This window comes from Euprymna scolopes, chromosome 19 (assembly GCF_053919585.1).
Source record: "Euprymna scolopes isolate OS-2025 chromosome 19, ASM5391958v1, whole genome shotgun sequence".
Lineage (NCBI taxonomy): Eukaryota > Metazoa > Mollusca > Cephalopoda > Sepiida > Sepiolidae > Euprymna > Euprymna scolopes.
The window spans coordinates 93961107-93977406 of record NC_136500.1 but is presented as its reverse complement, the minus strand read 5'-3'; positions in this window follow the sequence as shown (position 1 = coordinate 93977406).

Below are 16300 nucleotides of genomic sequence, written 5' to 3'. Positions count from 1 at the left end.
GAATTGATTTTTTTATTTAAATATATAATAAATCTCTACTTCAATGTTGATCAATGATATATTTTATTTGAATGTACAAATAACTGCTAAACCAAAATGTCACTAAACGATATAACAGATCCAACTGCTGTCTATTTGATAGAAACAAAACTCTTTATTCGATGAAAAGCAATAAGTCTCTACGTGTAGCACTATCGCATCTTAGGTTGGAATAACTTTCCAATGCATAGGGTGATATTAAAATAAACTGTTTTCATATTTAAAAATACTAATTTATTGAAGGTCTAACTTTCGATTTATAAGCCTAAAGATTCGAACGCTATGCAATAATTGAAATATTTTATCCTGGTTAAAAGTTCACTTCGAATCTCTGCTGGCAAAGACAACGGGGACAAATAAATTGATGGGAAAATTATTTGCAAAAATTTGATTCCTAGATTTATGCACGCAAAGACGCAGAAAGAAAGAGGGGAGAGAGAGAAAGAGGGGGAGTAGAAAGAGAAAGGGGATAGAGGGCAATAGCGCATGCGCTCCCGAGGAGAATAAAATAAACGAAACGTTTTTTGATTGGTTAAAAAAAAAAAAAAGGAAATAAGAAGAAAAAAAGGGAATTTGTTTTGATTATTATTCATTGTTTGAACGATAGCAGACGACAAATACATTTGAGGGAAATAAAAGCTGAATCTCGGCCAAATCAGTCGCTGCATGCAATCCTCTAGATTTTTGTCTCTCGAAAAGTTAAATGGGGTCTCTCCCCTTGCGACTTCAGTCGGGAAATATTATATGGATGTTCTACTGGTTCGTTTTTGTCACACGATGTGTGCTTAATGTAACGAATAAAAAGCAGATTGCTTATGTTGCAGAAACGATATTATATAAAGATACACTTAAAAGCCGCCCATTGATTGACTTTAATATTTACTCTCGTGAAATGTTAATAGAGATTTTTTCCATATCAATAACGGTTTAGATTGCGCGCTGACACATTACTAAATAATTCAGGGTATTAACTAATAAAACAAGAACGTTTAGATAAAATTCGACTTTATTGTTCAACATAGAATCCTTCTAGGATGATGCATTAATTCCAACGCTTCCGTAACAATTTGGCGCTTTTTTAGAATAATTTGTCTTTGACCTCCCAAATACGACTCAGTTTACGATAGCATTTCTTCACTTAAGCCAAATTTATTTTCCTTTAGTACATTGGAGATATGCAAACAGTCAGTAGTCGCTTATGACTATCTCTAGAGAATATAATGGGTACGGAGGCAATTCGAAGCGCAGTTTATGTGGTTTTGCCATCGTTAAAATGGACTTGTGACACGGTGCATTGTCTTGGTGAAAGAGTATCTTTTTCCTTTTCATCTGTGGCAGTTTCTGTTCATATTTAATATGGACAAAGATGTCTGCCAAAGGGAACACATAATATTGGGTCTTCTATGGACCCTGGTTTTTTTTTTGTTTGTTTGTTTGTTTTTGCAATATTATATTTTCATGCATTTTTTCTGCCTAAGCAAAGATTTCTAATTTTTATGAAGAGTATATGCACGAAAAGAGACAGTATTTACATAATAATAACCATTTGTTTATGTATAACTAAACGGAGCTCTGAAAATGTAATGAAATTTTAGCATGCTGAAGGAGTTATTTTGCATGAAAATAAATATTTTGATTTTTTAATGTAAATATACTGTTATTCTTATATAATGGTTGTATAGATGTCCACTGAAACCTGTGTGATTATTAAAGAGTGGAGAACAGCGCAGATATATAGTTTGTTTATAATACAAACATTATTAGTTACATATGTGCATACATGTTTCAATGGAATATTAATTCAAAGGGACTCACCTCATCAGACCGAGAAAAGAAACACTATTAAAACGAAAATAAAGATTCATTAATTTATATATATATATATATATATATATATATATATATATATATATATATATATATATATATATATATATATATATATATTCGGGTTTGATTTACACTCTGAAAAAGAAAAGGCGTGTATAGTTTGTGAATGCGGACAGTAGAGGTTTGGAGGGAAATGTGGTAAAGAAAAGAAAGAAAAGGAGTAAGGTGGGGGGGGAGAAGAAAAGTACGATCCTGCCTGGTCAAGGTGTCACGGCGGGGAGGTATCAGTTTCATTTTAACTAGACAGTTGTCTTTGAGCCTAAGTGTTAGGCCAAAAGACAGCTGTCTAGTTAAAATTAAAAAAGTGTTTGTTTTAATCTGAAGTAATATTTTACTCTCATTAGTGTTGTTTCCCTATTTTAAGATTTTTGGCTGGTTTTTCTTTTCCGGGGGCGCATTTCTCATCCATCTATCTTACTGATAAGCTCTATTCATTTATTTATTCATTTTATTATTCGCTTTTATTTATTAATTTCTCGTTTTTACATATTTATTTATTTGTTTATTTATTCACAGATAATATACGTCTACATGATCAAATTAACAGCCTGCGAGCAAATATGCAGTCTTATTTATATGATTTGAATAATGGTGGTATCATGGGAGTTATATTTTTCACTTTATCGTGTCCGAAGTAATTACATGGATAAAAGTTTTCATATCTATATATAAACTTAATTTCAGTGGTTGTCATTCTTTCATTATAGTTGTTTATCTCTTGCTCAATACTGAGATATATGATATATTTTATAAGTTTATAAGCTTCGTTCTAGAAACAGGTTTTCCTGATATATACATGCGCACAGATACATAATAGCATAGATGCGTCTATATTGGTAGAACATTTCGTTCCCATAAACTATCTAGTTAGAGTACTTAGTTATCGCCTGAAATCAATGATGTGCTTGGTTTCCTTATATAACGCTGTTTTACGATAATACTTCTCGTGGGTATATATCAACATTCCATTTATAAGAATGTTAACCACATAGATTATTTTTGTCAATCGTTTTGGGGTATTTTATTAGTAAGTGTGCAAAGTGCACTCACCTGTATCCAGTTAGTGGCATATTGTGTTTTCGTTCATTTAGTTTAATATTAAAGGGTAATGCTTGAAATGGTGTTGAGGGGTAGCGAGAGGGTATTATTTATGGTACTCTTTTCTTCGACGTTTTTCGTAAGTATAGTTATTAACTAGAAGTGTATGATTAATATAGTCATTAATTTATGGTGTACCTGGACCACTTTTTATCCTTTCGACTTTTCCCTTGGTTCATTTATTAGTTAATTAAGATATTGGGAAAGAGGGGTTGTTTATTGTCGTATTACTACTGTCAAGGGAATAGCTATTTGTTTTTGTTTTTTTGCATCTTATTTAAAAAATAGCCTCCAAAGTGCTTGCAGCTTATAGCCGATTCTACTTTAACATTTAATAATTTTTTACGGTCCTTAAATCTAATAATTTCAGGTTTCTCTGCAAAACATAAATAACAGAGTGAAGTTAATGAACTACAGGCAATAACCTAGGAAAAAATTGAGTGAGGCGAACGAATCAAGAAATTCCACAATAAAGAGAAACCGGCGAGATTAGGAAGGAAGAAATAGAAGACCGAGAGGCAGAGGTTTACCGTAACAGGCATGACTGGGACATTATGCATGGGTTTTATACGTCCACCTCCGACAGATTCTGATCTACCGGATTTGCCAATATGAGACTCATCGAGCCAAGTAGTGTCATAAAAGGAATGAACACTCACCCCACTTGATTGTACCAAATTGCAGTAAATGTGGTCAGTTTGGAGAATAAGTGTCGTATACAATATCGTAGACTAGGAATTACCATCTCAAATTATAGCATGCCACCCAGAGCCAGGAGAAAATAACAAGGGAAATGCCTCAGAAGACAAGAGTAGAGAAGACAGGGAAAATATACACTGCTGATCCAAAATTTAAGACCAATTAAAAATCTTTCTTTTTTTTTTTTAACTTTTTTAAGGATAGATTTTAAACTCATCCGACTTAAGGTTACCAATACTACAATCTAAAAGGTTATGGAAACAAAAAGCTACATTCTAAAGATTTATTTTTAAAATTTACATTTTTATTAAATTAGACTTTTTACACATGATCCAAATTATAAAACCAGAGACAAAAAATTCTATTAAATTGTACAAAAAGTGTATGAAAAATGTATGAAAACATTCAACAATCAAACTTAATAATGATTTCTACCTCCACTGCTTTTGATGACTTCAAAAATTCTTTGGGGCATGATAGAAATAAGGGTTTTTCATTAAGGTGCGGAGGATCCTGCTCCAGTTTCTAAAGATGGCTTCACGAAGTTCATTTTTTCTTGAATATTGTTTGCAATTTCGATAAACCTCTCTTGTCATCCATTCCCAAACATTTACAATTGAGTTCAAGTCCGGTGAGCATGCAGGATGTCCCAAGAGATGGACTCCATTTTCTTGTAGAAAGCTCAAGGTCCGTCTTGCAGTGTGGATTGCAGCATTATCCTGTTGGAATAACCATCCATCCCCACACAAACGATGACTCTCCATCAAAGATGCTTTTTGTAGCATGCTAACATAACCAGCTGCTGTCTGACGACCCTGCACCACCTAGAGCTCCATCGTCCCTCTGTAAGAAAATGCACCCCATACCATTATGGATCCTCCACCACTATGACGTGTGGAAAAATTTTTAAGGAGCATGTTTTTGTCATGCCAATATCGCTGAAAGCCATCAGGACCATCTAAATTGAATTTTTTCTCATCAGAAAACAGGACTTTCTTCCACTTCTCAACGTCCCAGGTTTGGTATTCACGACGACTAAATCTTAGGTGGACCACTTTGTGACGTGGAAGAAATCGAGGAATTTGTTTACGCTTTTTATTTACCATGCCTTTTTGTTGTAAGTGTCGTCTGATGGTTATTGGACTGCAATCAGCAGCTGTAACCGCCTTAATTTGACTAGAAGAAAGTCCTCTGTCATTCATAACAACCCGTCTGATTCTGCTACTCAATGCAGGAGAAATTCGGGAGGGGGCAAAGGATTTTGCTTTTCCATAATTCTCAATGTTCTTTAGATAGTTGCAAATAACAATTTTACTGCGATTTACCTTAGCTGCTATCGCTTGCTGTTACAAACATTGCTTATGGAATCCTAGAATTCGAGACCGCTCAACTTCGGTTTTCTTGTTTTAGGCATGATAACACCTTTACACAATGGTTGCTAATTTCTAACTGAACTAAAGATATTAGAATATCCATAAATCTAACAATTTATACCCTTGGTCTTCTAATTTTGATCATGTGTAAAAAGCCTAATTTAATAAAAATGCAAATTTTTCAATAAAATTTTTGGAATGTTTACATAACTTTTTAGATTGTAGTATTCGTAACCTTAAGTCGGAAGAGTTTAAAATCTATCCTTACAAAAAGTTTTTTTTTTAAGATTTTTGATCAGTGTTTGGAGCAGTATCCTCAAGGCGGGCTGTGGTGCATTTGTTGTCGCCGACATGTGCAGGGAGTACTTTTATGCATGTGTGATGTTGGTGGGTGTGGCACGGGCCGTCCTCTCCGATGTTGTTGGAAGAAAAAAGCTAAATGGGAATAGATACAGAGAAGGAATTGAAAGGGGTGTCTTACAAAATTTGAATGGTATTTGACCTAAACACGCGTTGAATAATTTTTTAATCTTGTAAAATAAAACAACATTTTATAAAAGAATAAAATAATGAATTACTTGAAGGGAATTTCGAAGCATTTAAACTGTCGCGTAGAAAGTTGTTTGTGCACGCAAATACAGTAGGACCCCGGAATACGGCATTAAAAATTAGTAAGAAAATACAGTACAGTATATAATACACATGTATATAATCAAATAACATTATGAATAACACCGAAAGGTGAGATAAATGCCGTAACCAGGGACCAGAAAACATTGTATTCCACATCGTAACCCGAAAAAAAACGTTATTATAAAAAATATCGAATTTTGGATTCAATTCAGTTCGCTCTCAACTTCTGTATCGAAACGATTGAATCGTGATTGCATTGATTCTTTGCCGCCAGCTACATTACTAAGAATTACTCAACATTCGAAATCGTGACTACATTGATTCTTCGCCGCCATCTTTGTTACTAAGAATTACTCAACACTTGAGATCGTGGCTGCATTGATTCATCGCGATTTGATTTACTGCTGCCATATTTGTTCAATATAATGTCTCAACACTTAACAGGTTATGTGCCCAGCCATCGTCTGCGAATTGTGGCAGGTGAAATTACTGGGGTATTTAAGAATATGAAAGCTATACAAAGTTATACAATCTCCAGCAGAGAATCCTAATGACCCAGAATTTCTTGAAAAGAACGCTACTTTTTTTGCAGAAGTGATTCAATGCTTAGACGATGGAAGTCTGTCTCTGATTATAAGAAATGTCTTGGATGATGGACGAAAAGCATTGAACATATTACGAGAACATTATTTATCAAAAGGGAAACCGAAAATTATATCACTATATACAGAACTAACGTCTCTAAAACGTAACGAAGATGAAACTATTACTGACTATGTTATAAGGGTAGAAACAACCGCCAATGCCTTAAAACTCTCTGAAATAATAAGCGATAGCCTGTTAATATCAATGACTCTCAAGGAACTTCCAGCCGATTTTAAATCATTTACAACTGTTATAACGCAAAAAGATAAACCCATAACTTTCAGTGAATTTAAAATGGCATTGCGCAGTTATGAAGAGACGAATCGTATGCTCGTGAACAATAATAATTCCAGTAATATCATGAAGTTTAAAAATGCTTCTCGAAAACCGATACAACCAAATTACACATCTCACCGTAATGTTTTCCCCAAAAGTAATTTTCCCAAGACAAAGAATAAAATTATCTGCTATACTTGTGGACGACCCAATCACAAAAGTTTCCAATGTCGATATCAAAGTTCAAAACTGGACTCCATCAAAAACGTTGTGAACTTTGAGGAAGAACATACATTTCTATTCACATGTAAATTCGACAATACCACAAACGGTAAAAATCTTCTTGTAGACTGGCGCTACAGCACACGTTATCATCAAGGAATCTGATTTTATTAATTTCGATTCAAACTTTAATCCACAAAGTCATTTTGTTGAACTTGCCAACGGTAGTCAAATAAATGATATAGTCTTGAAAAAAGGCGACACTAAAAAAATAATACATGAGAAATTTGTAACTGTATTCTTAAAATATTTTCCATACAAGCAGTCATTAAACAAGGCACGAATATAAAGTTTGGCCAAAACAAGTCAAAATTGATACACTCAAATAGAACTGTATTTGACATTAAAGAAAATGGCCGACTATATTATTTAAAAAGTATGGTTCCCTCAAAAACTGTCACGATTTGGAAACATGGCACAAAATTCTGGGACACTGCAATACAGCTGATATTTAAAGAATTACTAAATATAGTCAAACGCATGAAAATAATACCGTCAGACGATTTCCCAAATTGTGATGTTTGTGCACAGGGAAAAATGGCAAAATATATAAGCAAAACACCAGACAAAAAGGCTACTAAAGTGCTCTCACTTGTGCACCGTGACTTGGCAGGCCCGGTAAGTCAGATGGGAAGAGATAATTTAAGGTATACATTGAATTTTGTTGACGATTATTCAGGTTTGATTATGGTTTATTTCCTAAAAAACAAATCCGACACTATCCTCGCAACTAAGAAATATTTAGCTGATATCGCCCCGTACGGCTCGGTAAAATGTATTTGCTCAGATAATGGGACTTAATTTACTAGTAAGGACTTTGAAATTCTATTAATTAACCATCGTATTAAACACAAGAAATCAGCGCCGTATTCCTCATTTCAAAATGGCACTGCTGAAAGAGCATGGCGAACCCTTTTTGAGATGTCAAGATGTCTACTTATCGAATATAAATTAGCCCATAGTTTATGAACGTACGCTTTAATGGCGGAAGCATATATCAGAAATAGGTCGTTCAATAGAAGATTGGGCAAAACCCTGTATGAAGCGTTTTGCGGTGTAAAATCAAAATGTGCATAAACTATGGACTAATTTCGATTCGATAAGTAGACATCTTGTCATCTCGAAAAGGGTCCGATTGTGAGATTTGTAAGCAGGACCCTAAACTAAAGTCTTCACTGGAGCTTGTAGAAATATATTTTTTATTTTTATTTTATTTTATTTTTGAACATTTTTTTAACACTTTTCTAATCCCATTTTCTTCACTTTTAGATCGTTTTATTTTTATCTATTTATGTATTTATATTTCCATATCACCTAGTTATAGTTTCTATCTCCTCTCTTTCTTTCTCCACTTTCTCATCTACCTTCCCTATCTTTTCTTTTCTTCTTTTATTTATTTAATGATCCTCATTATTTCATAGTGGTCCATATTTTTACTATTACTTATACATATACTACCCTTCCGATTTATCCCTATACGCTGTACATACCTTTAATTACTATTTACCATATTATCTTTTTTATTGCATTTTCACCCCAAACAAGGCACATTGCCACTTTGGTGTAGGGGGCTACTATCAGGGGCAGCAACTGCTGGGGTACTATGTTGGGATTTGGGCAGCAAGATGTCGGTTCACGTTACACTTGAACTTCTGCCTGTCAGTACAGTTAGGGAAGCAGGGACCTGGAATGGAATTCCAGAGTCTAACGGTTCTGGGGAAGAAACTTAGACAGGGAGTCACTAGCCATTGCTATTGGTGGCAGAGAAGGTTTCTTGTAATTATTGAAGGAAACCAGTTTAGTCTTAGCAGCATTGAATGTGACCATCCACTTATATCTCCATTCGACTACAGATTGGAGGTCATCCTCTAGTGTTTTTGCCATTTCTTTAGACATGTGTTCATTTGTTTTCGTGTCATGCCTGTTATAGAGTGTGGTGTCATCAGCATATATACCCATCTCAGAGGCAGTTTTGTCGGGGAGGTCATTAATAAATATTAGGAACAATAGAGGCCCAAGGATAGACCCCTGAGGCACTCCCGCATTTCTATCACATTGTTTAGATGTACGACCGTAGAGGACAACCTGTATTTTTCTCTTATCTAAGAAGAATTTAATTTTAATTATTCTCATTTAATGTCTAAATGTTATTAAGCCAGTTTACTCTATATTTGCATTTTATATCATTCTGGCTTTCTTCTCTTCTGATTTAGTTTTGAAATGCCACGGCCTAAAGAGTTTTGTCTTAATTTCCCCCTTTTACTTTTCCTTAATGTTCTAGTGGTATAGTAAAGTTATATATAGCTTTTATCTCTCATCTTTCATTTATTCTCGAAATGGCTCCTCTAAATCATCTCTTTCCACAAAACTTCTGAAGAAGACGTTAAAAGAAAACGTTAAAAATCGTCCGAAACGCGTTAAAAATTATTTCAATAACTGGAAAAACTACGATATCAAACAATAAAACAAGTGCATAAAACATAACAATTGTTGGTGACCTCACTTTTTTAAATATTTAAATAAATAAATAAAATATATATATATATATATATATATATATATATATATATATATATATATATATATATATAGAGAGAGAGAGAGAGAGAGATCAAAAACAAGATATAGTTAAAATAATAATAGGGGGTAATAAATCTAAGAAGGGGCTTATAAAAGTAAATAACAAACAGATAAAATAGATAAAAGGTGAAATAAGGGAGACAGAGAGATAAGAGATAGTAAAATAGAAGGTAATAAGAGTAGAGGCATGGTATATAACAAAACCTACATTATAACCTTATAAGTAATCAAAATATAATATCGGGTGTTACATAGTTATTAAAAGTGTAAGAATGAAGAAATGAAGAATAACAATGAAGTTAAAGATGGTTTAGAAAGGAAATCAAAATGGCTAAGGAGGTTGGATTTATAGTGTCTACAGTTAATAGAGGTTTCATTTTTCTTTTAAAGGAGCTTATTTCTTTCCTTAAATCTGGAAATAAATATTTTTTCGCTCAGGTAAAGGTAGCACGGTGAGTTAAGAGATTTGCAAGTTCTTGTTTGACAGCTGGTGTTAAATTCCCATAGTATGTGGCAAGTAATGTTCTGTTCTTATATTTTGAATTGATAAATGATCATTTATGACTGGAGAACCTCTTTTTGAAGGTGTTACAGGCCATGCCAAATATACTATTTATTTATATAGGGATTTTCCTCAGCCGTGATGATTGCTTTGTATACTACGTATTTGACTAAACAATTACGTTGAAGAGGACATTCCGGCTTGTTCAAACAATTACAAGATCTAGTATTATTGAGTTCAGATATATTTGGTTCTTGGTTGCTATTAAATATTTTCCTATTATGTTTTTTGATAATTTTGTTAAAAATCATATGGAGGATTTTCTCTGGTGGAAAACGCACTTTTATAATCTTAATAATTTTTTTCCTATGTTTGTTTTAACCATAAGGTTTCCCCACATTGTGGTACTATATCTCAGTGCTACGATTGTTAACACACTCTACAGCATGACCGGGTGGTGATTTGGCGATAAGCGTAGAGATACAAAGAAATGCAATCCCAGAATTCCCTTTCTTGATCGATCTCGTTTTCGGTCGGACGACATGGGGTGAGCACGCGTGTTTCTGTCTCTCCATGAACGAGAAGAGGCGACCCCCTTCCCCTCAGCATTAGTTGTATAATTAGTTAATAATTGTAGTATATGTAAAGTGTAAATTGCTTTTGTAATATATACTTTTTGTATAATAAACAGTTAATTATGAATCACAAATATTACGATTGTGTCGTGTTGTGTGTTTTATTGAGTCTGTCATGAATGCCTCCATCAAACAACGAAGTGGTCTGGAGGACGAAGAAAGAAAATTCCAACCAGAATGCCACCAGGGTGAAGAGGTCATCTTAAGGAAATAAAGGAGCTACACCCACATCCAACATCTCAGGTATGATTTTCTTCTTGATACACTGACCCTAATGATTGACCATTTTCACATCTTCCCGAGACCGTTTCTAAAACAATTAGTGAAGCCAGTTACATGGCATTGATAGGCTGATCGTGTTATAACATCGCCTTCTATTTTTAAGTCTCAAATGTAACTTAATACCACCCCTGCTACTCCAAGTTAGCGATTTAATATTTTATTTTTTGTATAAATAAAAAAAAATATGTTTCACTTTTTCATTTGAAGAGTAGATAACAACTTTATTTCTCTCGCCTGGTGAAGAACGGTTGGTGTTTTAATAAACCAATTGTTCCGAAACATTAGCATGTTCAGTGCAGAATTTTATGCCATGTCTGTAGATCATGGCAGGCGGGTTTCGATGGGACTACGCTTATCACAATTAATTACTACGGGGCTTTTAGTTAATTCTGGCTCTAAAATAGTCTTTAGGATATTTTTAAGGTAGAGTGCTTCCTGGGTCGTGTGTGTGATAGCGATAAACTCTGCTTCACACGTAGAAAGAGATACAATCTGTTGCTTTTTAGATTTCCATGTAATAAGAGGCCCATTTTCTGAGAGTCTGAAACAATATCCAGATATACTCTTGCGATCTTCCTCGTTTCCCCAGTCTGAATCCGAAAAGGCTTCTAATTTTAGGGGATTTCTTGATTTTCTAAATACTAACTTCTGTTCTTTAGTTTCTTTTAAATAATGCAGGACTTGTTTAGCTCTGTTTAAATCCTTCATTGTCGGTCGTGATAATTTTTGTGACAGTTTTGTTACTGTATAGCATATGTCGGGGCTGGTTGCAGTCATTAAATATATAAAACTACCTATAATTTCGCGATGCTGTTTGTCATTTATTATTTCAGATTCTGTGTGTATATTTTTATTAATATCATTTTCGACCGGTGTAGAGCGTTTCTTGCACTCTCCCATTCCAAATTTTAATAGTATTTTGTCGATGTATCTCGATTGAGTCCTTTGCTTTGAGTAAATTCTATCCCCAGAAACCAGGATATTTTGCCGAGATCGGTCATTTTGAATCTTTTACTTAATTTGTTTTTAACATGAGTTAACATTATGTCACTATTTGATGCGATTAAAATATTATCGACCCACAAAACCAAAATTAGTAATTTATCGTCTTTGTGTTGGGTATATAAACAGGGGTCTACAGCGCATTGTCTAAATTGTTGTTTAATAATATAATCATGGAATACTGTTTTCCAACACCGAGAACTCTGCTTTAGACCATATAATGACTTGTTAAGTCGCCACACACTATTTTTATTTTTCATTATAAATCCCTCTGGAGAGGTTATATAAATTTCACAGTCTATTGGGGCATTAAAATAAGCATTTTTTACGTCCATTTGATGGATGTTTAGGTCATATTGTGATGCGACTTGCAGTAAAATTCTGATTGTCGTTAGGTTTGTGGTCGGTGAAAACGTAGAAAAATATTCTATACCGTAAATCTGAGAGTACCCTTTAGCAACAAATCTAGTTTTGTACTGTTCTACGCATGATGCTGTAGTCTTTTTTGTAAATACCCATCTTGTAGAAATAACATGTTTATCTCTTGGGAGAGGCACTACCGTATAGGTATCATTTTCGGTTAAGGCATCTATTTCTTTTTTCATGGCAATTTTCCATTCATCACAATGTTCTGAATTAATTGCTTCGTTAAAGCTTTTTGGCGCATTTTCCATTGAATAGCAATAGTCGATTTGATAATCTTTTACATTGTCGACCACAAAAAAATCGGGTCGCCTTCTATTTCTTTTGGGATATCTTTCGACTTTATCATCATTATCATGGACACTCTCGTCTCCGTCATTTTTATTGTCTTCGTTTGTTTTAATTATTTGAGGGAATATAATTTCATCTGCTTCATATGACGGGTTTTCGTCTGTAAAGTTAAACGTGTCTGTGAATTTTACACATCGGATTCTTTTTAATTTATTTTTTCTGGAAAAAATACTAAATTGGCTAGACTGTTTTTATCGTATCCAAGAAATATACCTCTGTCGGCTTTAATATTCAATTTACTCTTTTTATCTATATATGCGAAGCAAGTTGAACCAAATATATGCATTCTGCTTAAATTTGTTTTTTTAACCGCAGAAAGATTCATATGAAGTTTAAGATAGTGTTTTGTTAAAGCACCTGTTGCGAATATAGGCTGCCGCCATAAGTGCGTACGTCCAGAGGTTTTTAGGGAGTTTTGATTCAATGAGTAGGCATCTTGCCATTTCAAAAAGTGTCCGCCACGCACGTTCAGCAGTCCCGTTTTGGTGTGGCGATCTAGGAGCTGATGTTTCATGCCTGATATGATGGTTAATTAGTAAAAATTCAAAGTCTTTATTGGTGAATTCCTTACCGTTGTCAGAGCGAATACACTTGATTTCACCGTAGGGAGCTATGTCGGCTAGATATTTATTAGTTGCTAGCAGGGTATCAGATTTATTCTTTTAAAAGTAAACTGTTATTAAACCTGAATGGTCATCTACGAAATTCAACAAATATCTATAATGTTCTCTGGCCATCGGTTCTACGGGACCGCTCAAGTCACAATGCACCACTGATTGGATTTTTTTGGCCTTTTTGTCTGGTATCTTGCTTTGATAGTTTGTCATTTTCCCTTGCGTACAGATGTCGCAGTTGAAGTTTTTTTATGTTTGTATTTGCATTCCATCAACTACAGTCGGCAACTTTTTGATATCAGGAATATTGCAGTGTCCAAGAATTTTATGCCATGTCTGTAGATCATGGCAGGCGGTTTTCGATGGGACTACGCTATTTAAATAATATAGTCTTCCATTTTCATAATGTCGAATACAGTTCCATTCGGGTATACTAGTTTTGATTTATTGGGGTTAAAATTTATATTTGCACCTTGTTTTGTGGCAGCTTGTACAGAAAATATATTTTGTTTAAATTTTGGGATTAGAAGAGCGTTTTTCTAGAATACAGAACATAGTTCACCTTTATTGTTCTTTAGCGAGATTTTCGCATTGCCTCTTTTCAAAACGATATCATTTACTCGACTCCCGTCAGCTAGTTCTACAAAATGATTTTGTGGCTTAAAGTTGGGGTCAAAATTTATAAAATCAGATTCTTTTGTAATCACATGTGCCGTGGCCCCACAATCGACAAGAAAATTATTATTGTTTGTTGAAGCATTAAACGTACACGAAAATAAAAATGTATGTTCGCTAACAGAGCTCTCTACATTTTAATGGAGTCGCCATTTTGAGTCCTGTATCTACATTGGAAACTCTTGTGATTAGGTCGTCCACAAATACTTTTTGTACATTTCTTAGGAGAAAAATTGTTTGTGGCAAAGTTGCGGTTTTTATTCCTGGCATGGATATAATTCGATTTTGGTGTTTTTATGTGTGTATTTTTAAATTTCATGATATTTGTGGATTCGTTTTTTTCTATGATCATTTTTTCAGTTTCTTCGTAACTTTTGAGTGCTACCTTGAATTGGCTAAAAGTCATGGGTTTTTCTTTCTGGGTTATCACGGTGGTAAATGCCTTGAAATCACTCGGTAATCCCTTAAGGACCATGGAAATTAGCAGACTGCCACTTATAACTTCACCAGACATTTTAAAAGAATTTGCAGTCGTTTCGGCTCTTATAATATAATCAGTAATAGTTTCAGCTTCCATTCGTTTTAGAGAGGTCAGTTCAGTGTATAAAGAAATAATTTTGGGTTTTCGTTTCCATAAATAACGCTCTCTCAATATGTTCAATGCTTTGCAGCCATCGTCCAGGGCTTCTCTCATCTCATGACGTCGGTCATCTAAACACTGTATTAATTGCGCAAAGATAGTTGCGTTCTTTTCAATGGGGTCGGGGTCGTTTCTGTTTTCAGGTTGTGTTTGAAGTACTTTGTGTAGCTTTTGGATTCGTAGATATCCCAGAAATTTAACTTGCCACAATTCGAATTTTGATTCGGATCCATCGAAATAAAGACGCACGCTGGGCGCATAACCTCTAGAAGTGTAAGCCATGTTTAGTTTCAGAACAGTTTCAGATGGTTCGTTATTCTAAACAAGTTTTGAGAGGTGACTGGTTTGCAGTAGACAGAACAGTTTCCGATGGTTCGTTGTTCTAAAGAAGTTTTGAGAGGTGACTGGTTTGCAGTAGACAGTTCCACAGAGCAAAATATTCTTACCGTGTTGAGACGGAAAAAAACATGTGAAATTGCTACGGAAAAGGTTTAATATTTATGGAGCAATTCTGGTTTCTGATTGGTTGGTAGCAGAACGTGAATTAATTCGATTCGTCAGTTCCTAGCAGCATCGTTTATAAATAGAATCGTCCGACTGTGTGGAATCATACACCATTATAACCCCAAAATATTGTAACAATAGATAAATAAAAAATATGTTTCACTTTTTCATTTAAGAACCAAATGCTTTGAACAGCAGATAACAACTTTATTTCTCTCGCCTGTGAAGAACGGTTGGTGTTTTAAAAAACCAATTGTTCCGAAACATTAGCATGTTCAGTGTAGCGAGTGTAATAAAAACAGATTCGGTCTAATAATCTTTTATTCAATTAGGAATCCTATTACTCGTCTACTTGACAAGCGGAAATGTACAGCTTTTATAGCTTGGATTATCAAAGAGAAGATAATCCATACTCATAACATTATCCCCCACAAAATTTCTCACTTATAAAGAAGAAAGCCCCTTAAATATCCAGGCTCCCTGTGAGCTCGCAGTTGTCGCCTCAGCAGTTCATGATTCGGGGTCGGAGTACTCAAACAGGAATGCTCTTCAGTGCAAGCCTACCTGTGAGCTCTAAAATACCTCGCTCTGATATGTTACCTTCATGGAGGAGCAGGCCGTTTCACGTCAGAGTCAGTCTCTGGATGAACACGTTTTTTCGCTGCTAGTCCTTCATCTGTCAGGGATTCAGGTGTTGGCCCATCCGAAGTGTCTGACGGATACCCAACGGAGACAGTGTCATTAAACGACGGGTCAGGAGCAATTTCAGTGTCTTGATCTTCCGGAAGGGCTTCAGTGTCAGGATTAGTTAGTGTTTGTCCCCGGTCCCGGTACGTCTCCGGCAGGTGCTAGGTCTCTACCGTCTGCATGTTGTACTAGAGCATACTAGGGGTTCACCTCTATGAGCTCTACCTTGTCAACCAAGGGGTCGTTCTTGGTGTAACGTGCATGTAGTCTCAGAAACACAGTGCTGGATCGAGAGAGCCAAGATAGAAGCGATACTCCCGCCGAACTCCGTCGCTAAAAAATTAAAAACCTTTCGTGTGGGGTGGCATTCGTGGCAGTACACAATCGCATGGCGTATAATGCTCCAAGAAGGAGATTTTCCCAATTATCAATCGAACATCCGTTATTTGATGCAGCCAATTGAACTGTCT